The 25,917-nt window shown below is 43.1% G+C and overlaps 1 long non-coding RNA gene across 1 annotated transcript; it reads right to left on the bottom strand.

Moving 5' to 3' along the window:
- Nucleotides 1-7,036: 7,036 nt before the first annotated feature.
- LOC125173745 (uncharacterized) lies at nucleotides 7,037-16,531 on the bottom strand. Its single transcript, XR_007155138.1, has 4 exons — nucleotides 16,473-16,531; nucleotides 9,168-9,309; nucleotides 7,322-7,495; nucleotides 7,037-7,193 (listed from the first exon to the last, which is right to left on the bottom strand). It is a non-coding gene; the product is annotated as an uncharacterized LOC125173745 (long non-coding RNA).
- Nucleotides 16,532-25,917: the final 9,386 nt, after the last annotated feature.

Here is a 25,917-nt window from a genome sequence, read left to right as displayed (position 1 = left end):
ATTGTCGTTTTAGCAGGTAGTAAATATAAAATTTGTTAATGAGCTATTTTACATTCTTTTCTCTCAAACTAAGTCTTCGAATCCACTGTGTATGTGACACCGCCATCACGCCTCAATTTGGACCCACCGCATTTCAAGTGCCCGACGGGCACGAGCGGTTAGTGGCTGCTACACTGGACGGCACAGAGCTTAGTAGGAAAAGGACAATGGCGCTATTTTAGACAAGGAGAAGAAACTGCCTCTTCCCTTAGGAGGTGACATTCTGATGCAGAGCTGCATGGAATGAAGGGGCGAGCCATTTGGTTATCGGCAGAAGAGAAAATACCGAGAACAAAGGCTGTGCGTTAGGGAACAAACTTGGCATGACTGCCAAACCCCAAGGAAGCATGTGGCTTAGCTGGCATGTCCCTGTTGCCCTTTGTCTTCCCATCTTCCTCCTTGGAATGCACGTGGGGTGCCTGGAGGGGCAGCAGCTGTTTTTCCACCCTGAGGACAAGCACGGGCTCTGAAGTTAGACTCCCAGGTCAAATCCCAAGCTGGGTCAATGCTTCCCCAGCTATCTATCTGTGGCCAAGGACCAGGGATCCACCCCTAGCCCCCACCCCTGATCTGCTGCAGACCAATACTCTTGTAAAATAAAATAGAATTTGTTAAAAATGAGATGAAGTAAAAAGAAATGAGCATAACGATATACGAGAATATTCAACAAACATAACATTGTTCTGTCGAGTTACTGCAAAACACGGGTATGCTATTTCTGTGCTTCTTTTGTTAGCAGACCGCTGACAAGCAGGAAGGTCCGAGGACAACACAGTGAGCAGTGATGAGGTCTAGTACCATAGGTAAGTTTTTCCACCCACCTAAGCCTATCCTCTCATCTGAAAAATGGACTTCTTGTGATAGTATCTCTTTCACAGGCTGTTAGTTTGGTATGCTTAAATAAAACAGCTCCTGTGAAAGCTAGCCCAGGAGGTCAGCTTATGTGAGCTATTGCTCTTATCACACATTTTGCTCCCCAATGGGCTGTCAGCTCCCTAAGGACAAAGATGACTATGTCTGACTGTACAAATCCAGTACCCTGTGATGTCTGCAGGGGAGAGATTCAACAAATTACTGTTGAATTCTTGAAAACCACTTTGAAATCCTCCGGTGAAAGGCATTTGGAAATCACAATCCCCAAAGTTGTCAGTCAGTCAGTCTGTCAGCCTGTCATCCATTCAGTTCCAACGCAGTGTGATGAAATGGAGAGCAGCCCCGGACAGACCTACGTCCGAATCTAGTTCCTTCCACTCACCAGTTTGGGCAAGTCACTTTACCTCTCTGAACTTCAGTTTTCACACCGAAAACGTGGATATCACCACACTCACCCTATTAGATTGTTGTGGAGATTAAATATGCAAAACACCAGGGCTCCGCCCCTGGAATCTGTTGTTCCTGCTCTGCAGACAGTTCAGAGAGTTAGTGCAGATGGCTGTGTTGGGCGCTGACCGGGGTGGAGGCCTGGCATTTCTGGCTTGGTGAGCATTCCTGAACCTTTTATTGGCAGCATCAAAGATGCCGGCAGCTGGTAGCAAACTGGCACCAGTGTCTGGCAGAGACATAAAAATGGGACCTCACCCCGTAAGGCTCTGTTCTAACCCTACCCTGCCTGGAGGCTAGTTCCAAACACTCCCTGGGCCTGTGGGCTGTCGGTGGTAAGAGGTATCTGCTTTGAAGTTGGCAATTGCACCCAAAGTCTTCCCTGCTTTTAAAAAAAAAAAAAAACTACCACCAACAATAAACCTCTCTGGGTGGCCTGCCACACAGGATAAAAGTCTTGTAGTACTCATCACTTCTTTAGGGCTAAAGGTATAGAAACCTTTTAAAGTGCAAAGTCTGGAATAGACACTTCTCTAAAGAAGACACCAGATAGCCAACATGAAAAGATGCTCAACGTTGTTCCTCATCAGGGAAATACAAATCAAAACCACACTCAGATACCGCCTCACGCCGGTCAGAGTAGCTAAAATGAACAAATCAGGAGACTATAGATGCTGGCGAGGATGTGGAGAAACGGGAACCCTCTTGCACTGTTGGTGGGAATGCAAACTGGTGCAGCCGCTCTGGAAAACAGTGTGGAGGTTCCTCAGAAAATTAAAAATAGACCTACCCTATGACCCAGCAATAGCACTGCTAGGAATTGACCCAGGGGCTACAGGAGTGCTGATGCATAGGGGCACTTGTACGCCAATGTTTATAGCAGCACTCTCAACAATAGCCAAATTATGGAAAGAGCCTAAATGTCCATCAACTGATGAATGGATAAAGAAATTGTGGTTTATATACACAATGGAATACTACTTGGCAATGAGAAAGAATGAAATCTGGCAACTTGTAGCAACGTGGATGGAACTGGAGAGTGTTATGCTAAGTGAAATGAGTCATGCAGAGAAAGACAGATACTATATGTTTTCACTCTTATGTGGATCCTGAGAAACTTAACAGAAGACCGTGGGGGAGGGGAAGAAAAAAAAAAAAGAGGTTAGAGAGGGAGGGAGCCAAAACATAAGAGACTCTTAAAAACTGAGAACAGACTGAGGGTTGATGGGGGGGTGGGAGGGAGGAGAGGGTGGGTGATGGGCATTGAGGAGGGCACCTGTTGGGATGAGCACTGGGTGTTGTATGGAAACCAATTTGACAATAAATTTCATATTTAAAAAAAATAAATAAAGTGCAAAGTCTGAGGGAGATCCTAAGATAGTTGGGCCATTAACCCCTTAACTCCCTACAGTTCATGTGCCAGACTGTATCCCATTTGACCCTCACAACACTCCTGCTAAGAAATTCTTTTTAATTTACTAATTTTAAAAATTGTGGTAAAATACATAACATTAAATCTACCCACTTGACCATTTTTAAGTGCACAGTTCAGTAGCGTTAAGTACATCCACATTGTTGTGAATGTCCCGAACCCACTTCCTGTTGCAGAATTGGAACTCTGTATCCGCCCAGCAATAACTCTTCTGGTCTTCCCCCACCCCAGCCCCTGGCAAATACCCTCCTACTTTCTGTCGCTGCAAATTTGACTACTCACATCATATGAGTGGGATCATGTCGTCTTTGTCCTTTTGTGACTGCCTTATTTCACTTTGCATACTATCCTCAAGTTTCATCCATGTTGCAGCATGTGTCCTTCCTTTTCAAGGCTGTATAATATTCTGGTGTATGTATATATCATATGCTGTTGATCTGTTCATCTTTGATGGACACTTGGGTTACTTCCACCTGTGGTGTTATAAACAATGCTGCTACGAACATATAGGTGTACTGATACCTTTTTTGAAACTCTGCTTTCAGCTTTTTTGGGTATATACCCGGATGTGGAATTGCTGGTTCGTATGGTATTTCTATTTTAGTTTTTTGGCACAATCACCAAACTCTTTTCCACAGTTGGCTGTGCCACTTTACATTCCCACTGACACTGCACAAGGGTTCCAACTTCTTCACATCCTTGCCAACACTTGTTATTTTGTTTCTCTTTTCTTTTTTAAAAGGAGTAGCCATCCTAATTGGCGTGAAGTGCTATCTTACTGTGGTTTTGATTTACTGGTTTGTTTCTTTTAAATCACCATTTTGCAGAAGAGCAAGCTGAGGCTTAAAATAGGAAGTAACTTGCCCAAGGTGATCCAGCTCATCCGTAGAGAGACCAGCCTGCACCATATTCTCTTCTTGGGGCAGTTCTGGAGCTCAGCAGCTGAAGCCCACAGACCTGGAATGTGGCCCCTGCTGCACCCAAGCGCCCATCCGTCCAGCCAGCCTGTCCCCTACCTATCCCTACCCTCCAAATATCTGTCAAGTATCTGTCAGCATGGTGGAAGGGGTGAGCGTGAGGACTCTGGAGCCTGACTGTATGGTCTGAGGCGTGGCTCTGCAGCTCACTAGCTGTAGAATTGCAGCAAGTCATGAACCCTGCTGTGCCTCCTATTCCATATGCACAAAAGGTGCTCGATCAGAGCGCCACTTCTCAGGGTGGCTGCAGGGTAATTCCAGGGAAGGCTGCCTGCCACAGCACACACAGAGAAGGCAGCGCCAGCCTGGAGGTTCAACCAGGACACAGCATCGGGGTCCCTGTCCTCCTGTAGGTCACTGTGCAGTGTGGGGCACAGCCATTAACTAAATATTTACACCAACCAGTGTCAGGGGAGGTGTGATAAGTGAGTGCCCGGAAGGAGAAGGGCCAATGAGAACCAGTCTTTCTTACAGTCTCTTCCCCCCAGTTCTACTCCTGCCAGGCTGCCATTTATATAACAGGTAAAATAGCAACTCAACTCTGGGGAATACGCCACAGAGCTAAAGGGAAAAGGTTAAAAGACTGAGTCTGGCATTTAAAATTCTTGGCTCATCTGGGTACCCCAAACTAATAATCTCCTTTAACTCTTAGAATGGAATCAACAGTCTTTTTCTTTTAGGAAAAGAAACCTGTGAACAGGTTTTAGGGTTTTTTTTTTTTATTTAAAAAAAAGTTCTCAAGTGACGCCTTTTAGGAATAGAAGGACAACATGGAGGGAAAATTTGAGAGGTGAGAGAGGTTGTCATCTTATAGACACATTAGCTCTGTGAGGACAGAACTGTGTCTGTGGTTCATCACTGTATACCCAGGGTGTGCAACACCCATTTTCCCTGGCCTGCAGTAGATAAGTCAGTATTTGTCGGATGAAAGAGTTCAATCCAACCAATTTTTCAAGCAGCTGTTATGTAGCAGGCGCTACTATTATTGATTAATGTTAATTAAAACATGTGCTTTTGGCGTCCAGCATGAACAATCTAAGCCTTACAACTTGGAGGTAGGAAGTATGATCCTCATGTGAGCAAAGGAAGAACCAGAGTCTCAAGGGTATTGAGTGTTTTGCCTCGATTCTCATATCAGTAAATGGCAGTTAGGATTTGAACCTTCATCCATCTCTTGCCATGGCTGAACTCACTTGACCTCTATGCTCTGCTTGCCTCCCTGTGCATCATTAACCCCTATTTGTGTAGATCACCCTGTCTTGAGAAAAAAGAAATGAGAGTTGATCCTTTTCCTCAGTTGTTCAAAGGAGTGCACATTTTGCTCCACCCACAAAGAGTCACAAAATCCTAGGGCAAGGAGAAAACGTGGAAGGTTCTTCTCTCAGTGCTGAAGGCTTGGGTGGAATTTGCAGAGGCCCCTCCCAGGAGCTATAAGTAGCTCTTTGGTGAGTACAAAGGGCGGAGTCCGCCCTGACTGGCCTGCCTGCGGTCATTGCTGGCCTTGCTAATTAGATCTCCTTTCATCTACTGAGCTCCAAGAGCTTTTACCCACATTAACTTGTTAATCTTAGCCCCATCCTTCTGATGCAGATGACAAGCATAATTAGGTCTAGTCAGGAGACAAAACAGAGCCAAGAGACAGCGGCAGAGCCAGAAGAAAACACAGGGTAGCTTACTCCTCCTGCGTTCACTGTCTCCCCTGCTGACAGAAGTGATTTCAGTTGGCCTTGAACTGGCTTCTGCCTGCTTTTCTGTATCCCAGTTTTGAAAATAAAGCGTGGTCCGTTTGAATTTTAATGCACAAGTGTGGATGTGCAAAAAATATCACATTTCTTCTTACCTTTAAGTTCAGCTCAGTCTACGTTGGGTCCATCTCTCTGGGCTAATGGGAGATTTGTCTCAACTTTTATTGGTACTAAAGGCACCCACATCCTACAGAAGCGGTATCAGTTCTAGGGTCCATAGTACAGAAAAACTTCTTAGCAGTCCCTGCCTGCAGTCTTGGATCCACACTGGCAGGTGCCAAGATGTCCATGATCTATGCCTTGAGGTGCCAGTGCTCTGTTGCACAGTATCCCGGGTCAGTAACATTGGCCAAATGTTGCCTGGCTGGGCAATGATCATTCCCTGTGGTTCTGTAAGGAAATGAGGTTTGGGTCCTGCTTGGTGGCACCGTCATATTTCTATCACCTCTTCACCTCAGAGATTCCACCTCTACCGCTTAAGGCCCTCCCATCTCTCCTTCCCTTCTAGGATGTACTGTGTAAATCTCAATGAATTTGGCTCTTGCAAAAGCCAGGAAAGAGAACTGTCTCCCAGTGGCTTTGGCTCAGCGGATGCCCCTGAAGCTGGAGTTGCATGTCATCGTGGGGAGGGGAGGCCAGAGACCTAGATTTCTCATTCTCTTCTATTTTACAGCAGAGAAAACAAAACATAGCTAATATGCTTTTTAAACTTTCCCACCATCGAAACAACGTACCAGACAGTTTGATTGTTAGGGCTGCCATAACAAAATACCACAGATGAGGGGTCCTAAACAACAGAAATTCATTTTCTCACAGCTCTGCAGGCTAGAAGTCCAAGATCAAGGTGCTTAGCAGGTTTGGCTTTTTCTGAAGCCCGCCTTCTTCATTTGCACATGGCTGCCTTCTCACTGTGTCTTCACGTGGTCTTTCCTGTGTATGCACATCCCTGATATCTCTTTCTGTGTCCAAATTTCGTTTTCTTGTAAGGACATCCATCATATTGGATTGGGACCCACCCTGATGGCCACATTTTAGCTTAATCACCTCTTGAAAGACCTTCTCTCCAAGTATAGACACATTCTGAGGTACTGGAGGTTGGGACCTCAACATATGAATTCTGGGGGGGACATAAGTCAGCTCATAACACAAGGGTTAAGTGTGTTTTAAAAAAATTCCCAGTCTACTCTTTTGCCCTCTGTAAGTAGCAATCCCTTCCTGTCTGGCTTTGGAATCTACAGACCTGGGTTCAAAGCCCTGCTTCAACATTTCTTAGCTGTGTGGCTTTAGGCAAGTTATTAATATACCTAGGCTTCAGTGGCCCCAGCTATAAAATGGAAATAGCAATAGTATAAACCTCGGAAAGCGTTTCAGGGATTAAATGAGATAGTAAAATACTCAGCATAGTGATCCAAACACAGAAAGTGCTCCATAATAAAAGCTATCCCCCATACACCCTTCTCCGATTCAGTCTTCCTCTGCCTGAAGTCTTAACACCGAAGCTACTTTCTCCAGGAAGTCCTCCCTGATGTTCCAAGCCTGGGTTTAATAACCTCTTTCATATTTCCCCAATGCTAACATTTTACCACACTGGGCTGTAAAGGTCAGTTGAAGTGTCTGTGTTCCTCAGCGCAGGGAATCCTGAAGCAAGTCTGCAGTCTCCTCTGTCTTCCTCACGGTTGACTGTTAGAGGTTGGCATGTCGGTTATTAACAGCTGTGAGGTGCTGAGAAAATCTTACAGAAAAGAAGGAAGGGAGGGCTGGGTGGATGTGGGGGAGTGAGGCTACCGTAGAGTGGTGAGGTCACTTACCTCAGTACCCTTGACCTTTCAGCCACATAATTCTTTTGTACGGGGGCCGCCACGTACGTTGTAAGAGGTTAGCAGTATCCCAGGCCTCTGCTCACAAGATGCCAGCAGTACCAGTCTCTCAGCTGTGATAACCAAAAGTGTCTCCAGCCACTGCCTATTGTCTCCTTGGAGGGACTGGGGGAGGAGAGGGGAGATGAAAACATAGCCCCATTTGAGAACCACTGCCTTAGATCAGTGGTTCTTAGACTTCAGCATACCTCAGAATCTCCTGCACTGGCATTTCAGAAACACAGATTGCTGGCCCTCTGCTGGGGTCTGAATGTATCCCCATAAAGCATATGTGTTGGAATCTAACCCCCAGTGTGCTGGTATTAAGAGGTAGAGACTTTGGGAAGTAATTAGGTCATGAGACCAGAGTCTTCATAAATGGAATTTGTGCTCTTATAAAAATGAGACCCCACAGAGCTCCCAAGCCCTTTTCACCATGTAAAGATAAACACAAAATCTGCAACCCAGAAGAGGCCCCTCCCCCAACCGTGCTGCCACCCTGATTTCTGACTTCCAGCCTCCAGAATTGTGAGAAACACTTTTCTATTGTTAATAAGCCACTCAGACTATGGGTATTTTGTTACAGCAGCCAGAATTCACATCCCCAGAATTCCTGATTCAGTATGACTGGGGCAGAGTCTGAGAATTCGCATTTCTAGCAAAGTCCTTCTGGTGCTACTGGTCTGGGCCACTTGGAACCCACTGCCTTAGAGGTGCCATAGCACTGGTCTCGGGAACATAAGAGACATGTGCTGAATACTTTTGGCCTGTGACTAAGTCTGGCAAGGTAAAGAGAATTCCTCTGACTCGGGCTCTCAAGGCACACATTAAAAAAAAATGTTTATTTATGTATTTTGAGAGAGAGAGCAAGCTCATGGGAACAGGGGAGGGGCAGAGAGAGAGGAGGAGAGAAAATCCCAAGCAGGCTCCATACTGTCAGTGCAGAGACCAACGCAGGGCTTGTTCTCACGAACCGCAAGACCATGCCCTGAGCTGAAATCAGGAGCTGGACGCCTAACCGAATGAGCCACCCAAGGACCCCACGAGGAACACATTTACTCAAGACTTTCCTCAGGCTGCAGACAGCAGGGATACTGCAGAGACAGACAGAAGGAGGGAGAAAAAGAGAGGCCTCAAGTCAGGTCAGCCTGTGTGTCAGAAGACGCAGCTGGGCTAAGGCAAGGTGGTGGGGAGGGGCCGCTGCCTCCACGGTCTTACTCAGAGACCAGCATTCACCAATATTAATTCAAGACAGATTTACTGAGAGCCAGCGAGGTGCCAGGCACTCTTGTGGGTGTGGGGATGCATGAAGGACCTAATAGAAAAAAAAATCCTTGCCCTCATGGAGCTTATATTCTGTGATGGCTCAGGAAAGGATGATACTGAAAAATTGGGCAATGTGATAGAAAGCAATAGGTTCTGTTGTAAAAATCAGTCAGGTACGTGGGGCCAGCGGTGGGAAGGGGGAAGGTGGCTAGCAGTAGTGTACTGGTAAATGTTGCCTAACTGGCTTTCTGGGGGCAGAAATGTCCCGATTCTGTAGTAGTGGCCAATTTCAGTGGTGCCATGGAAGATTGTAAACTATGGATGTGAGGTCATTAAATAAGAAATTAGGAGGAAGTGCACATAGTAGCACAACATTACATAGTATTTCTACCTTATGGGCACCATACACATAAATAACTGAGTATATATACTGGTAAAATGTAAAATAATTAAGAAGGGGTAGCTTTGGGTATCTTGAACCTTGATGTCTAATACAGTTAATTCAATTGTAAGTTTATGTAATTTGACTCACATTAATGATTGTATATACTAACTGGCTTGCAGATTTCCTGAAAATTTCACCGTCTACTCTCGCGAGCTGGCGGTAGCTGGCTTCAGCTTACCGCTGGTAGTTAGGGAAGGTCTTGTTGAGACAGCGACATTCGAACGGAAACCTGCAAGAGGTGAAAGAGTAAGGCATGTGGATATCTGGGAACGAGCACTCTGTGTCCTTCCTGGGCAAAGTGGCGTGTTGGGCCTGGTGTGTCCACACGGCCAGACCCTTGCACAGGTTGACCCCTGGGCCAGGGAGCGTCTGTCCTCACTGCTGTGCCTAGTGATAGTCTTTAGGGCCTGAGCTCACAGATAGCCTCTTGGGCAAATTTCCTTATTTCTCCCAGGCTTCCTTAGATCCTTTCTGGAAACACAGGTGGTTATGAAGGTAGTAAATAAATGACCACAAGCAGACAGATTATTTCCCTCCATGATCCCTTGGTACTTTAAACCATGTTGTTTTAGCCCATTTGGTATTATTCTATCCTTGTCTTTCTCCCTGTGGAGCCCCTTTTTTTCAGGTGTATGAAAATACCAGGCTCGTAGTTGATGTGTCTAAGTGCTTAGCTACTGAATGGATGAACACTGATCTTAATATGGGGTAGTTTACACAAACGTGGGTTTTAGTGAGTGCTCTTCTGTTGGGTGAAATCCACAGGCAGGGTTCCTCCAGCTGTGGTGACACTGTTAGCATGACCGCCCCTCTCTGTACCGATGAGGCTCGGGAGAGCCTGGTAGAGCCAGCCACAGCCTCAGTCATGCACAGCAACAGCCACCCGCTGTCAGGCCACGGGCTCAGTTCTTTACTTGGGCCACGTTACTTAATCCACAGAGCAACCTACAGGTGGGTGTTCTTACCCCCATTTTACTTATGAGGAAAATGAGGCTTGGAGAGGCTTAGGTAAGTCACCCAAGGTCACTGGGTAGAAGGTGGCAAAGCTTTCCCTTTGCTGCACAGATTGAGTAAGAACTGGTTCCAGGCAGTAAGGAGGTCAGCCATGTAAAATATTAACTGTAATAATGTCGGGCAGCAGGGCTAAGTGCTAAGTGTTCATTAGAACCACCAGCCATGCTTGAGAGCACAGGGGAAGAAACCTGTGATTCCACACGGGGCAGGTGGACAGGCAGCACCTAGATGCCATAGAAGCTTTGACCCTGAGCTCAGACTTCTGGTAGGAAAGGTGTGGGGGCTCTAAGCCCTTCTGACAGGCACAAAGGTGTTCGTGGAAATTCAGGAGAGAGGTTTTTCATGAAACTGGTTCAGGATCAAGCACCTTGGGCCAGTGCCATGTATTCATTTATTTATTTACCGAAACAAGCTGGAATAATATTTTTTAAATATTAACTTTTTTTTCCCTTTCCTGGTATATTTCCCCTTGGAGGCAAAAGACTGGTCTGGGGAAGGGTTGGGGGAGGCACTGTGAAGAAGGCATAAAGAGCCCACAGGCCTCTTCCTGGCATTGCTTCCCAAAACTCGAGTCTTTAAGGGAATGGAGAGGCTTGGGGTATACCCAAAATGTCTGGGGAATATCGAAGATAAAAGATCCCTCCAATCTAGTTGGGTTTGGGGAGGCAGAGGAGCATGTTAATAAGAGTCGAGGTAGGATGGTCTCAGAATGAGGGGCTGGCATGGGAAGGGGAAAGCTTTGGGCAGGTCCTCTGAAAGGAGGTACTCTACCTCCTTCACTGTCAGAGCCCTGGAGGAAACAAGGAGACCCCATGAGGGAGTGGCTGCAGACATGAAGCCTCAGACAGACTCTATTCCAGGCTAGTATGGAGGCAACAGAAGGGACCCATGTCCTGGTGCAGCATGCAGGTGGTGGAGAGCCCCACAGACCTCGGGCAGCGTTCAAATGGGAACAAGGCCTGTGGCGACTGCTGCCTGAGGACCAACCAGGACACTGGGACAGTAGACCAGTGAAATAGGAACCAGTTCCCATGCTTCTACTTCAAGGCCTGGCATGATGCAATTCACTGCAATTTAGCCACAATCCCAGGAAAATGGAGAGGGAAACTCCAAATTGGCAGAGTTTTGGTTTCTGTCGCCCTGCAAGGACAGTGGCTCGAAATTAAAATGAAGTTGAGTTATAGAGTCATAATCTGCAGAAAATATTTATTGAGCCTCCAAGATTCCAGGCACCAGGGGTGGGGGAGGAAAGAAATGAGTAAAATAAGGATCTGTCAGTGGTCCCTTTGTCTACATTCCTGAAATAGAAGTGATGCCAGGGCCTGACTTCCATACATAGTCCTCTAGTGCCTGCAGTGGTAACCACTGATGCTTATTAAGCCGTTACTTTGTCCAAAACTTGCACAAAGGGTGCTCTTTGTCCCATTTAAAACAGGTTACTGGGGCTAAGGGATATTAAGCAGTCCTTGCAAGACCACACAGCTAGTAATTTTCGTAAAACCACACAGCCAGTAAAGTGGCCAAGTTGGGATTCAAACCTAGCTGGATGTGATAGGTTGAATTGTGCCCCCCTGAAAAGATGTTGAGGTCCTAACTTCCAGGACCTATGAATGTGACCTTATTTGGGGAGAGGGTCTTTAAAGAGGTAACTAATCTTAGGTGAGGTTATTAGGGTGGGCCAGATCCAATACGACTATGTCCTTATAAAAGAGGGACAGTTAGGCAGAGACAAATGCACAGACACAGAGGAACTGCCATCTAAAAATAGAGGCAGAGAACGAGGTGATGCATCTACGAACCAAGGAACACCAAAGATCGCCAGCGAACCACCAGGAGCTAAGAGAGAGAGATGCAGCTAATTCTTCCTCGTAGGCCTGAGAAGGAACTAATTTTGCCAACACTGATCTTGGACTCCTAGCCTCCACAACTGTGAGACAATAGATTTCTGATATTTAAAGGTTTTTTTTAACTTTTTAATTTTATTTTTGAGACAGAGAGAGACAGAGAATGAACGGGGGAGGGTCAGAGAGAGGGAGACACAGAATCCGAAACAGGCTCCAGGCTCTGAGCTGTCAGCACAGAGCCCAACGCGGGGCTCGAACTCACAAACTGAGAGATCATGACCTGAGCCGAAGTCGGCCGCTTAACCGACTGAGCCACCCAGGCGCCCCTAGATTTCTAATATTTAAACCACTCACCTTGGGGTAGTTTGTTACAGACACTAATGCAGTGGATGACTCAAGAGCCTGAGACTTATTAAATCACCCGGTTATATAGCCATTTTGCTAAACCCTATGCCACAGTTACAGCTGGAGTCCACAGAGCAGGATCTCTCTTTTCTCTCTGCTCTGTCAATGGCTCTTCATCTCCTCCCATCTCCTTAGCACTATTTTCTACATACTTTTTAACTGAAGTCATCCCTACTTTTCTTATTGAAGACCTGACTTGAGTACCCTATAATTCTATATTTCTATGTCACTAGGAATTCCAGAAACATGCCTTGGCCTCTCAGACTTCCAGAGGGTGGAAGTCTGACATGCCCTCCACTAGAGGCCAGTGACCACCTGGAAATCTTAATTACCCTTCAAGAGTGAGTTCTTCCAGTTCACTTTCATGACACCCTCCCTCAGCCAGATTTACTGTCTCCCTCCCTCTAACACCAACAGCATGAGAACATTTCCACACGGAATCATCTTTGGTAATGGGCATGGCTGTCTTCTTAAGTACCTTGAATGCTTCTGGAAGGCCCAGGAGTAGCAGGTGTTTTAAGCCTTCCTACATTTCAAGACACCTGAATTTCTAGACTTCAACTGGAGTTCCTCATCCCTTCTTTCTTTTCTGGTTTCTCAAATTCACCTTCCCAGGAAAGAGAAACACCTTCAAATGACTCTGTACTTGGCATGTATCTGTCCTATTAACAGATTTTCAATCCAGGCAACGAAAGTTTATCCCACTTCCTTCCCTTCCCCTTCCTGTATTTTAACAAGGTTTTGTCATCTCCTTGAGCTAGCCTCAGCAGAGATGGTTTGGCTGGGTGAGCATTTTATTTTGGCATTTGAGGATGGTGTTGGTTGGAGCCTTCTGTGTGTATACTGTAAAGAACACAAACAGAACAAAAACGTTCAGTTTGAGGCCATGGATCCTGTTCAGTTCCAGATTAAGGCAGAGGCCCTTGTCGTCCAGGATCAAGTGCTGGCTGGCCTCCAAGAGCAGAGAAGTGGGGAGCAAGGCCGACAGTGGCTGCTGCTGCCCAGTGGGCCACCTGCCCTTGACAGCCACAGGAGTTTGGAGAAACTGCTAGCCTGGCCCTTTGCAGGGGATGTGCTGAGAACTCTTCTCCTTTTTGGGAAAAACAAACCAACCTCCTGTGAGGAAACCTCAATCTGTGGATAGATTTTCCTTGAGAAGAATCCATTCTGACTTATGTGTCTCCGTGGTGGCTTTCTGCCTCAGGCTTTGAAAATTAAGGCCACTTAACGGGTTGCTTCTCTGAAGAGTCTCACAGCTCCGAAGTTTACAAGAGTTGACCCAAGAAGCCTGTGCTTGCCTAACCGAGGGGAAAGGTGGTAAATACTCCTTTTTTAATATTTATTTTTAATTGAATTATAATTGACATATAATATTATATGAGTTCCACATATGCCACATAGGGATTTATTATTTTTATCTATTACAAAATGATCACCTCAATAGGTCTAGTTATTGTCTGTCACCATACATATTATTAACTATATCCCCTGTGCTGCACTAAATGTTCCTTTCTTATCTACCAACACATCCCAGCAGGTCTACAGGCACAATTTATAATCTAGCAAATATTTAAGGAACTTGTATAGTATGTTTAAAGCTTGGGGCTAGCTTTGAGGTAGGGAGACTTATTTCTTCCCTGCTTTTTAAATCCTCTACCAGACAGGTAATACTCTAAGCTGAAATAGTCTATATTACAACAAGACCCTAGAGCATGGTGACTTTTGCAAGATACAGCTTCATGTACTAGTAGAGAGGTATATGGCTGATAGGGTGGCCCTGCCACATTCGTTGTATTTATTCCTTCTTAGAATCCCACCCAAACCTCTGTATTCCAGTCAAGGGGAAGAGAGAAAACAAAGTGATCACCTCATGTTCCACTCACCTCCCACTCGTCAAAAATTGGTAACATGGCCACCTCTAGTTGTAAGGGATATTGAGAAATATAGTCTCCAGTGGCACACCTATGTATTTAGCTAATAATTACAAATTCCTTTTTAAAGAAAAATATTGATGGACACGTACCAGTCTCTGCCAACCTTTCTTTCATTTATTTACCTGATCGACAATTATTTATTGAGTGCCAGCATATTATTTGGCATTGTTTTTATACAGTTGCTTATGATTCACTGGTATGTACATAAACCTATGCTCAGCTGGAAAGTCATACTGTGCTGTGTTCCCTAGTAAGGAGTTCAAACACTATGGATCTTCAGGGAAGGAAACACTCATCCTGACTAGAGAAATTCATCTATTTTTTCAGTATACTTATTGAGCACTGTGGTAGGAAGCTTGTAAGATGGTCCCAGTGATTTCTACCTCCTGGTATTCACGTCCTCGTGCAATCCCCTCCCATTGTATATGGACTGAACCTAGTGGCTTGCTTCTAAAAGACAAAAATATACCAAAAGTGATGGAATGTCAGTTCTGAGTTTAGGGTACAAGAAGACTTTGACTTCTCCATCTTGCTTGAATGCTCCCGCTCTCTGTCTCTGTCTGTTTCTGTCTCTGTCTCTCTCCCTCTGAGCCCTTATTCTGGGAGAATCCAGCTGCCATGTTTTGAGTAACTCTAGGGAGAATCTCATGTGGCAAGGGAATAATATCCTTAGTCAACGGCCAACAAGGCCCTAAAGCTTGCCGACAGCCATGTGATTGAGCTTGGAAGTCAACTTTCTGAGGCCTGCCAACAGCCTCATGAGTGAACTTGGAAGCAGATTCTCCTGCAGTTGACCCTTGAAATGACTGAGCCTGACTGACAGCTTCACTGCTGTCCTGTGAGAGACCCTGAGTTACAGTCATCCAACTAAGTGGCACCTACACCTGATTTCCTGACCACAGAAACTGTGAGATAGTAAATATTGTTTTCAGCTGATAAATTTTGAGGTCATTTGTTATGCAGCAATAGATAGCCAATACAAGTACCTACTATTTTCAGGTACTGTGCTAGGCCATAAGAATGTGAAAAATGAGGGATGCCTGGTCACTGTGTTTGGGGAGAGGAGACAGGTGTATGTGCAAATATGGTACTAACAACACACGGTGGTAAGGGCAACGATGGAGATGTGCTCAGCGTGAGATAGGAGAGAAGAAGGGCTCCTTATCCAGGACAGAAAAGGGGAGGGGAAGGTCATCCTGGGGAAGGCTATACTTGGGGAGGGGCCATTCCATGGAGAGGGGACATGGGCAATGCCTGGAGGGGAAATGGTGTGGTGTCTGCACAGGAACCAAGCATGATAGTTTATGTGCCAAGCAAGAGGTGAAGAAAGGCGAGGTTAGAGAAGTGACTAGAGACTAGCCCAGTCTTGTGCCAGTCATTTATTTTAAAGTAGTCAACATTATGAAATCCTGCTTTGCGTGAAATGATGTAAAAACAAAAGAGTTAATAAAAGAGCTAGCATGTTCTTCTCAACATTCCAACACCTGAATTTTAAGAAGCCAGCTTCAATTATCTAGAGAACACAGGCAAGTGTAATTTGCTTCATTGTTTTTTCTCATAAAATTGAGCAGAGAACTGTTGACATGTGTCCATGGAATAATTGTGGTTCTTATTGAAAAACTGGCTCAGGTGATGTTTGATGCTTTTACAAGTGGGAAATTGACCTTTCCAGCTGGAGGACTTTATGAATCTGTAGTCTGAACATCTGAGGAGAGATTTGGGAAGCAATGTATGCTTTTTGTGTGGTTGATTGTTTCCCTCCTTTTCCCTCTGTCCCTTTCTCCTTCTTTCATTCCTTCTTTTGTCCTTCCTTTCTCCCTCTCACTGCCTTCCTATCTCTTTCAATTCTTCAGAATGTTAAAGGTTTCATAATATGTCTAAACTCTCAGTATCAGCTCTGCAAGGGATGAAAAGGAAACAAAAGCACTCCTCTTTCCCCTGCCTGGAGGATTAGCTGTAAAGATTCTTAACTGGTTCTTGGAAGGTTCTCTGGATCACAACTGAACATGAGTGAGTCCAATGATTCAGCAGATAACAAGTTTATTTGAACCAAGACGGTTATAAAACTAGGCTTGTGGATAATGGTTGCTCTAGAATAGGAAGAAATAAAAACAATATAAAAATTAACTTTAAAATTGAAATGTTTTATAATACCATTTCAGAATGATTTTCTGTATCTGGAATCCTTTACTTACATGAAATAGCGGTTAGGGGCATCCTTGCATCTGGATTGTAAGTGCCTTGAATCTGGAGTCCCCCTTGTGCCCACAGGGGCAGGGGTTTTGAGTAGATACCTAGAAACAAAACATCACCTGATCTGTTGGGTTTGGCTGGAGGTTGCCTCCCTCCCTTCCAGACTGATTTCATCAGGCACCGTTCTCATATCATGAAGTTATTTCTTCCTCTGATCCCTGTAGATGAGTGCTTTGTGCCTCTGTTAACTACCTACAGGAATGATAGTATTATCCTCTGTTAATTACCTACAGGAATGAAGTATTATCAAAAAGGCAAAGGCATCAACCAATCAGAATGGACATGGTGCTGGGTCAGCACCCTGGAATCTCTCTTTTATGCCATCACCCTCTTCTGGGGGTTCCAGAAGAGGGACCTGGTGGCAAGAGGCTCTCGGGTTCTCAGGTTCCTTGAGGCTCAGATTCATACACACTAAATAATTGTTTCAATGTCTGTCTTTCCCACCAGACTGTGGGCACATAGAAGGTATGGGCTCTGTCTCTCTCATCTTTGCCTCTCTACTACGTAAGACACCGTCGAGCCATAGTGGGTGCTTAGTAAATATTTGTTGGGCAAAATTGAAATACACCTTTTTATTCAGACATTCAGTAATTATTGAGGCACTGCCTTGACTTAGACACTGCACCATGCGCTTTGGAAAATGTAAAGAAGAGTTGGCTTTTTACCTTTGACAAGTTTTCAGTCTAGTTACTAGACTCTGTTAGAAATTGTCTTACTCCTCTTATTCATCCCAGTGCCCAAGACAATGCTTGGCATATGACACGCACTCGGTAAACACTTGTTGATTAACTGTAACTTCACATGTCCAAGCCAAAGGAATTGCTTCAGACTGGTCACTCATCCTCCATCCCGCCAAGTCTGCCAGTCCAGCAAACTCGGTCCTGCAGAATTACTCCCAGTGATCCAGCAAACTATATGGTCAGCCAGGAACAAAAGCCACTAGGAAAATAACGCATCACTTTTCATCTGGGTGTTTCAAAAGGCACTGAGTTATTAAAATAAGGTCACAGCTGTCCCAATCAAATCATCTTTTCAAAGGAATTACAGGGTTGTGAGCCAACAGTGACCACATACACCTTTGCAGTCCTCAGAACCAGTGTTCTCGACACTGAAAGCAAAATCAAGTAAACAAGGTTGTGTTGTGGACTTCCTTGACCCAGACTTTCAGGAAGGAGCTGACACACTGCCCAGACTCGCGCTCACCCACATAGCTCTGAAGCCAAACAAACCGGAGAAGCTCGTGTTTTCCCAGCTGTATGATGCACTCACTTCACCAAATGATTGGCCAGAAAACAAGGAAAAGAAAAAAAGTACGCCTAGTTCAGACCAGGCAAAGAAAGAATTGCTTCAGCTGGGCTTTGTTTTTTCTCTTCATGAGGTAGCAAGAAATATAAAAATGGAGGAGGTTAGATCTCTGATTTTTAATTACTAAAAAAGACACAGATACTTTTTTTTCTTTTAAAGATCTGATCATGGCATTACTTAGCTTGAAGACTTCAGTGACTTTATAGCCTTCAAACCCTTTGGTGACCCCTTAGGTCTTTAACAACTTGTTTAAAACAACCTTTCTAGCCACATCTGCCCCATTTCCTCCCCCTCAAAGCTGTTCTTGAGCTTTGCAAGGTTCCCATTGTCTTAAATACCTTGTGTGCTTTTTCATCCACGTGCTTTTGTTCATGCTGCTCCTTCTGCTTGCTAACACCCTTCCCTGCCTTGATCTCCAGGGAAACTCTAAGTCATCTTTCAAAACAAGGTGTTTTTCACTGTAACTCACCACTCATCCCAATAACAGAATTAGCAGCTCTTTCATCTGGGTTCACCTAGGACTATTTTGTGTGACCTCTTATTGACTTATTCCTCGTATTTTTTATTCATTCATTCAATATTCATTGATGTTCTACTTGTCACTGGGTACTCTCTAGGCGGTGGGGATCCAGTTATGAAAGCCCCTAACTAGTGGCTCTCAATAAATCAATTGTTGCGCATCGGAATTATAAGTTCTTTGCAAAGGTAAACACAGGGTGCTCTCGGAGATCAGAGAAGGGTCACGTACCCCAGTGTGATGGGTTGGAGAAGATCTGGAAGGCTTCTTGGAGGAGGGGGCACCTGAAGAGCCTAAATGACAAGGAGTTTTTATATTTATCCCCTCATTTTTGGGAGAGCACTCCTTGAGGTAAGAGATCAATCACATATCATATTAAATCAGGTCATTTATTCCACACATGTTTACTAAGCTTTCTGCTGGGAGACAAATGCTCCCAAGTGAAAGCAGCTTGGGGGACTAGGAGTTGAAAGGCAGAGAAGTGGATGAGGGAAAGAGAGGAAATCAAGGATGATTCTCAGGTTTCTAGTTTAAGCAAATGAGTGGATAGTAGATCAGGGCTGCCACGTGCAAATGCGCAGGTTGTAGACTCATGGTGAGTGAGGCAACATAGAAGGAGGAGCAAATTCGGAGGAAGAGTCTTATTCTTCATACCATAGTAACCAACCCTTGATATATAATGTTGGCATGGGCTGGAATTGGGAGAATTATTTTGTTTTCTTGAAAGCAGGTCTTCCTTCTTGTGTAGACTGGAAAAGAAACTTTCCTGTTATATTCACTCGACTCCTTATTTTCGGATATCAAGAGTCCCGGCTGTCAATCAATCAGATTATTTCCCACTTCCCTTCTGTCTTTAGATCATTTTGACACCCTACCAGAAGAAATGTTAGGATTTCTGTCTTACGTGAAGCTCGGAAATTAGGTGTGAAACTGGATAATTTATTCAATTATTAGTATTATTAACCAATAGATGGGGTCAATTAACAACATCTATCATTATTATTAACCAAAAGTTAGCTTTAGTTATTAGAATTGATTCAAGCCACAATTTGATCATCTCACCACAGTGGCAACGCCATGTTAACTTAAAGCTTTGTTTTCTTTTATCTCATTTTGCCTTTTACATAGTGGAAGAAATCGAAGCAGGAGTTTTGATCACCCAAGGTTCTCTACCAAAATAAATAATCTCTTCAAAAAGTATTTCAATGCATTCTTAGTACACACTAAGTAATTCCCTCCAGAGAAGCTGGACTCTAAGATATCCATTGGGTTACCATTTGACTTCCTGTTACATTTAGAGAGAAGCATAACTCTTTTAATAAATGTACTACTTTAAAGTGTATCCAGACCTTTCTGTACAGTCAGCTCTTCATTATTCTTGATTGCTAGTCTTTGCCTTTTCCATCTCTTTCTAGAAATACTGAGCCCAACATATGTATCCTATAAAAGTAGACAATGCATCCTACAAAAGACAGCTGCAGCTGAACATTTAACTGTCATCCCGTTGCACTGCTCATTTTTCCTACACAGCCCTCACTGACAACATATTCAATTTGCTCTTTGTTATGAGTTCTATCCTCCTTCTTCTTTTTTTTACATTTTGTTCTCCAAATGTATTTTTCTTTTAAGCTACTTGACTGTGGGCAGTATTAGCTTCTTGTTCACAGTTTAGATGAACTATTATAATAGATTCCAAACACCTGTCTTTGGTGATTAAATGGGAGAGAGACAGGAGGTAAAGCTTACCTTGCATTATCTATGTGTAAAAGTGTGCCAGGTACATGTATAATGGCAAGGCAGTGATCGTAATTAGCCTTTGCAAAAAGAACAAATGGTTGTAGAAGAACTATTTCCACAATATCATTCTTAATTACTTGTAATCTTTAATCTATTCATGAAAACAGATCCGCTAAGGCAATGATCTTTACATTTCTGTCATACCCCCCCCAAATTTTGAAAACCATATACCCCTCATCCATTTTTAAAGTAAACAGCTAATAAATTTAAATAGTTGCAAAGGATGTGACTTCTGACATATTTTAAATATTGCCATTTAAAAATAAAGCTCTTACATTACTCTCTTAAGTGTTTCCCAAGGAATTCGAAATACCACAACAATTTGACACCTACCACCACGATTAGATATTCCATCACCACCTAGTTAAAAGTACTTGAACAAGCTTTTCTTTAGTCAACATTTTCACCATGTTTACCATGGTTACACCATGGTTACTCCATTCTACTTCTCTAACAGAATTTTTAAATAATATTTTGATGCTTGAAAGTATTTTATTGGTCATTCTGCTGTACTTCCTTACCTACCTGCCTACCTACACACACACACACACACACACACACACACACACGCGTAAGTTAGAGGCTCAAAGTGTTGTAAGGTTTTTTTCTGCATTTAGTTATCATTAGCACAGAATTAGTCAAAACAACAGACAAATATTATCTATTTTGCTGCATAATTATGAAACATAAAAAGTAAATGTTCATTGGAATTGCATTCCTTAATAAGCTGAGTAGCTCCTTTCCTTGACTGTTTCTTGTATCTGTGGGTGAGGTATTTATTGCTGAGGGAGAGAGGGTGCAGGATCCATTCTGTTCCCACTTATAAATTTTACAGACACAGGCATTGAGAAGTGGTGTTCACATAAATAAGTAGGTGAAAATGGATTGAATGGCATTGCCACTCAAGTCTGTACTATTTCAGGGGTGCAAAACAAAGATCACATAGTCATTTAGCATTGAAATAACTTTTAATGATCTGTCAGCTGACAATTCAATTAGGATGCCCTTTAATTCTATTGAAAACAGAGAATTGGGAACCACATGGCTTGCACAAGGATTTATTACCCAGCCATTAGAATCCAGTTAAACACCAGTATTTGGAATTGTCCCTCTGTGGCACAGAGGTTTCTACACTTTAACGCAACACACCAGGGTAATTTCTGGTCAAGTAGGAGATGTGCCTTTCTTTCGTAAGCTGGGAGGATGGATGTGGTGAAAAGACAGAGAGGCGAGCCATAATGAGAACTCCTTAGACGCCTTAATTTTTAGAAAGAGTACTAATGGCAAATGAGCATCTGAAATGGATTCTTTAAAAATATCCTTTTCCACACATCTTTTGGAAAGCCCTCAAATGGGATACTAACTTGAAACCACTGTTATAATAATCTCTACCAGGTACCATCATTTGTTCACTTGGCAATAGAGCCTTTTCTCAGAACACTTCATATCTGAAGAACCAATGGTTCTTGGAATACTCTCTGGGAAATGATACCTTAGAGGTTCATTTAATAAATCGTAATTTATTCCCCAATTAGATAATAAAATCTAAAGCTGTCAGTTGGAGGTTGTTGCAGATGTCAGAGAACAGATATGATGCTGATGGTGATGATGATGGTGATGACGATGGTGACGATGATGATGGAGGCAGCTGTGGTGTTGGTGGTGATAGCTATTGTTCTTTAATTGTGTTTGCTTCACATAGCCCAAACCCCAACAAACACTGGTAAATATCAGTAAGGACGTATTTGTCTCACACAAAAATAATTTCTGGGCAGGTAGCCATGGACTAAAATAGTGGCTCAACAGTGTCATCAAGCACCCAGTTCTTTCTGTCTTGCCACCCCATGATCCTTCACTTGTGATCCTTGTGCCTGTTAGCTCATGACTTCAGGATGGCTCTACCTCATCCGTCACAGTTGAGTTCCAGGCAAGAAAGTATGAGGGAGGGAGAGAAAGATAAGAACTTGCTGCTCAGAAGCTCTACCTTTTTATTTTGAAAAGTCAAGGACTTCTGCCTACATCTCATTGGCCATAACTGGGTTTTGTGGCCAGGGGAACCAGGATTTTGAGTATGATTTCCTTTTCTACCCTCCTTGGAAGAGGAAAGCAAAGAAGAAAATGTTTGAGAATAGAGTTTGAGTGAACCAACTTATAGGTTCTGTCACATCCTCCTCTTCTGAGACAGGAACCTTACATATATTATGCCTGTTCGAACGATCTTGTCAGAGGTTTAGTAATGCCATTTTTCAGGTAAGGAAACTGAGGCTTACTAATGCTGAAGTAACCTCCCAAGGTACCATAACTAATTTCTGACAAAACTGGGGCTGGAATCAGTTCTTTTTTTTTTTTTCTTTTTTTTCTTTTTTAAAATTTACATCCAAATTAGTTAGCATATAGTGAAACAAGGATTTCAGGAGTAGATTCCTTAATGCCCCTTACCCATTTAGCCCATCCCCCCTCCCATAACCCCTCCAGCAACACTCAGTTTGTTCTCCATACTTATGAGTCTCTTCTGTTTTGTCCCCCTCCCTGTTTTTATATCATTTTTGTTTCCCTTCCCTTATGTTCATCTGTTTTGTCTCTTAAAGTCCTCATATGAGTGAAGTCATATGATTTTTGTCTTTCTCTGACTGACTAATTTCACTGAACATAATACCCTCCACTTCCATCCACTTAATTGCAAATGGCAAGATTTCATTCTTTTTGATTGCCGAGTAATACTCCATTGTATATATATACCACATCTTCTTTATCCATTCATCCATCAATGGACATTTGGGTTCTTCCCATACTTTGGCTATTGTTGATAGTGCTGTTATAAACATGGGGGTGCATGTGTCCCTTTGAAACAGCACACCTGTGGGGCGCCTGGGTGGCGCAGTCGGTTAAGCGTCCGACTTCAGCCAGGTCACGATCTCGTGGTCCGTGAGTTCAAGCCCCGCGTCGGGCTCTGTGCTGATGGCTCAGAGCCTGGAGCCTGTTTCTGATTCTGTGTCTCCCTCTCTCTCTGCCCCTCCCCCGTTCATGCTCTGTCTCTCTCTGTCCCAAAAATAAATAAATGTTGAAAAAAAAATTTTTTTTTAAAGAAACAGCACACCTGTATCCCATGGATAAATGCCTAGTAGTGCAATTGCTGGGTCATAGGGTAGTTTTATTTTTAGTTTTTTGAGGAACCTCCATACTGTTTTTCATAGTGGCTGCACCAGCTTGCATTTCCACCAACAATGCAAAAGAGATCCTCTTTCTCCACATCCTCGCCAACATCTGTTGTTGCCTGAGTTGTCAATGTTAGCCATTCTGACAGGTGTGAAGTGGTATCTCATTGTGGTTTTTATTTGTATTTCCCTGATGATAGTGATGTGGAGCATTTTTTCATGTGTCGGTTGGCCATCTGGATGTCTTCTTTGGAGAAGTGTCTATTCATGTCTTCTGCCCATTTCTTCACTAGATTATTTGCTTTTTGGGTGTTGAGTTTGATATGTTCTTTATAGATTTTGGATACTAACCCTTTATCTGATATGTCATTTGCAAATATCTTCTCCCATTCTGTCAGTTGCCTTTTAGTTTTGCTGATTTTTTCCTTCGCTGTGCAGAAGCTTTTTATTTTGATGAGGTCCCAGTGGTTCATTTTTGCTTGTTTCCCTTGCCTCTGGAGATGTGTTGAGTAAGAAGTTGCTGTGGCCAAGATCAAAGAGGTTTTTGCCTGCTTTCTTCTCGAGGATTTTGATGGCTTCCTGTCTTACATTTACGTCTTTCATCCATTTTGAGTTTATTTTTGTGTATGATGTAAGAAAGTGGTCCAGGTTCATTCTTCTGCATGTCGCTGTCTAGTTTTCCCAGCACCACTTGCTGAAGAGACTGTCTTTTTTCCGTTGGATAGTCTTTCCTGCTTTGTCAAAGATTAGTTGGCCATACTTTTGTGGGTCCATTTCTGGGTTCTCTATTCTGTTCCATTGATCTGAGTGCCTGTTCGTGTGCCAGTACCATACTGTCTTGATGATTACAGCTTTGTAGTATAGCTTGACATCTGGGATTGTGATGCCTCCTGCTTTGTTTTTTTTTTCCAGATTGCTTTGGCTATTCGGGGTCTTTTCTGGCTCCATACAATATTTAGGATTATTTGTTCTAGCTCTGTGAAGAATGCTGGTGTTACTTTGATAGGGATTGCATTGAATATGTAGATTGCTTTGGGTAGTATTGACATTTTAAAAATATTTGTTCTTCCTATCCAGGAGCATGGAATCTTTTTCCGTTTGTGTGTGTGTGTGTGTGTGTGTGTGTGTGTGTGTGTTCAATTTCTTTCATAAGCTTTCTATAGTTTTCAGTGTATAGATTTTTCACCTCTCTGGTTAGATTTATTCCTAGGTATTTTATGGTTTTTTGTGCAACTGTACATGGGATCAATTCCTTGATTTCTCTTTCTGTCGCTTCATTGTTGGTGTATAGGAATGCAACCAATTTCTGTGCATTGATTTTATATCCTGCAACTTTGCTGAATTCATGAATCAATTCTAGCACTTTTTTGGTGGAATCTTTTGGGTTTTCCATATAGAGTATCATGTCATCAGTGAAGAGTGAAAGTTTGACCTCCTCCTGGCCGATTCGGATGCCTTTTATTTCCTTGTGTTGTCTGATTGCAGAGGCTAAGACTTCCAATACTATGTTGAATAACAGTGGCAAGAGTGGACATACCTGTCTTTTTCCTGACCTAAGGGGAAAGCTCTCAGTTTTTCCCCATTGAGGATGATATTAGTGTTGGGTTGTTGATATATGGCTTTTATGATCTCGAGGTATGACCCTTCTATCCCTACTTCTTGAGGGTTTTTATCAAGAAAGGATGCTGTATTTTGTCAAATGCTTTCTCTGCATCTACTGAGAGGATCATATGGTTCTTGTCCTTTCTTTTATTGATGTGATGAATCATGTTAATTGTTTTGCGGATATCAAACCAGCCCTGCATCCCAGGTATAAATCCCGCTTGGTCGTGGTGAATAATTTTTTTAATGTATTGTTGGATTCGGTTGGCTAATATCTTGTTGAGGTTTTTTGCATCCATGTTCGTCAGGGAAATTAGTCTATAGTTCTCCTTTTTAGTGTGGTCTCTGTCTGGTTTTGGAATCAAGGTAATGCTGGATTCACAGAATGATTTTGGAAGTTTTCATTCCATTTCTATTTTTTGGAACAGTTTGAAGTTAATAGGTGTTAATTCTTCCTTAAATGTTTGATAGAATTCCCCTGGAAAGCCATCTGGCCCTGGAGTCTTGTTTTTTGGGAGATTGTTGATTGCTAATTCGATTTCCTTACTGGTTATGGGCCTGTTCAAATTTTCTATTTCTTCCTGTTTCAGTTTTGGTATGTATATGTTTCTAGGAATTTGTCCATTTCTTCCAGATTACCCATTTTATTGGCATATAATTGCTCATAATTTTCTCTTATTATTGTTTTTATTTCTGTTGTGTTGGTTGTGATCTCTCCTCTTTCATTCTTGATTTTATTTATTTGGGTCCTTTCCTTTTTCTTCTTGATCAAACTGGCTAGTGGTTTATCAGTTTTGTTAATTCTTTCAAAGAACCAGCTTCTGGTTTCATTGATCTGTTGTACTGGGGTTTTTTTTGTTTGTTTGTTTTTTGTTTTTTTTTTTTGGTTTCAATAGCATTAATTTCTGCTCTAATCTTTATTATTTCCTGTCTTCTGCTGGTTTCGGGTTTTATTTGCTGTTCTTTTTCCAGCTCCTTAAGGCATAAGGTTAGGTTGTGTATCTGAGATCT

This window comes from Prionailurus viverrinus, chromosome C1 (genome assembly GCF_022837055.1).
Source record: "Prionailurus viverrinus isolate Anna chromosome C1, UM_Priviv_1.0, whole genome shotgun sequence".
Lineage (NCBI taxonomy): Eukaryota > Metazoa > Chordata > Mammalia > Carnivora > Felidae > Prionailurus > Prionailurus viverrinus.
The sequence above is the reverse complement of the archived record's forward strand: the minus strand, read 5'-3'. Positions and strand labels throughout refer to the sequence as shown.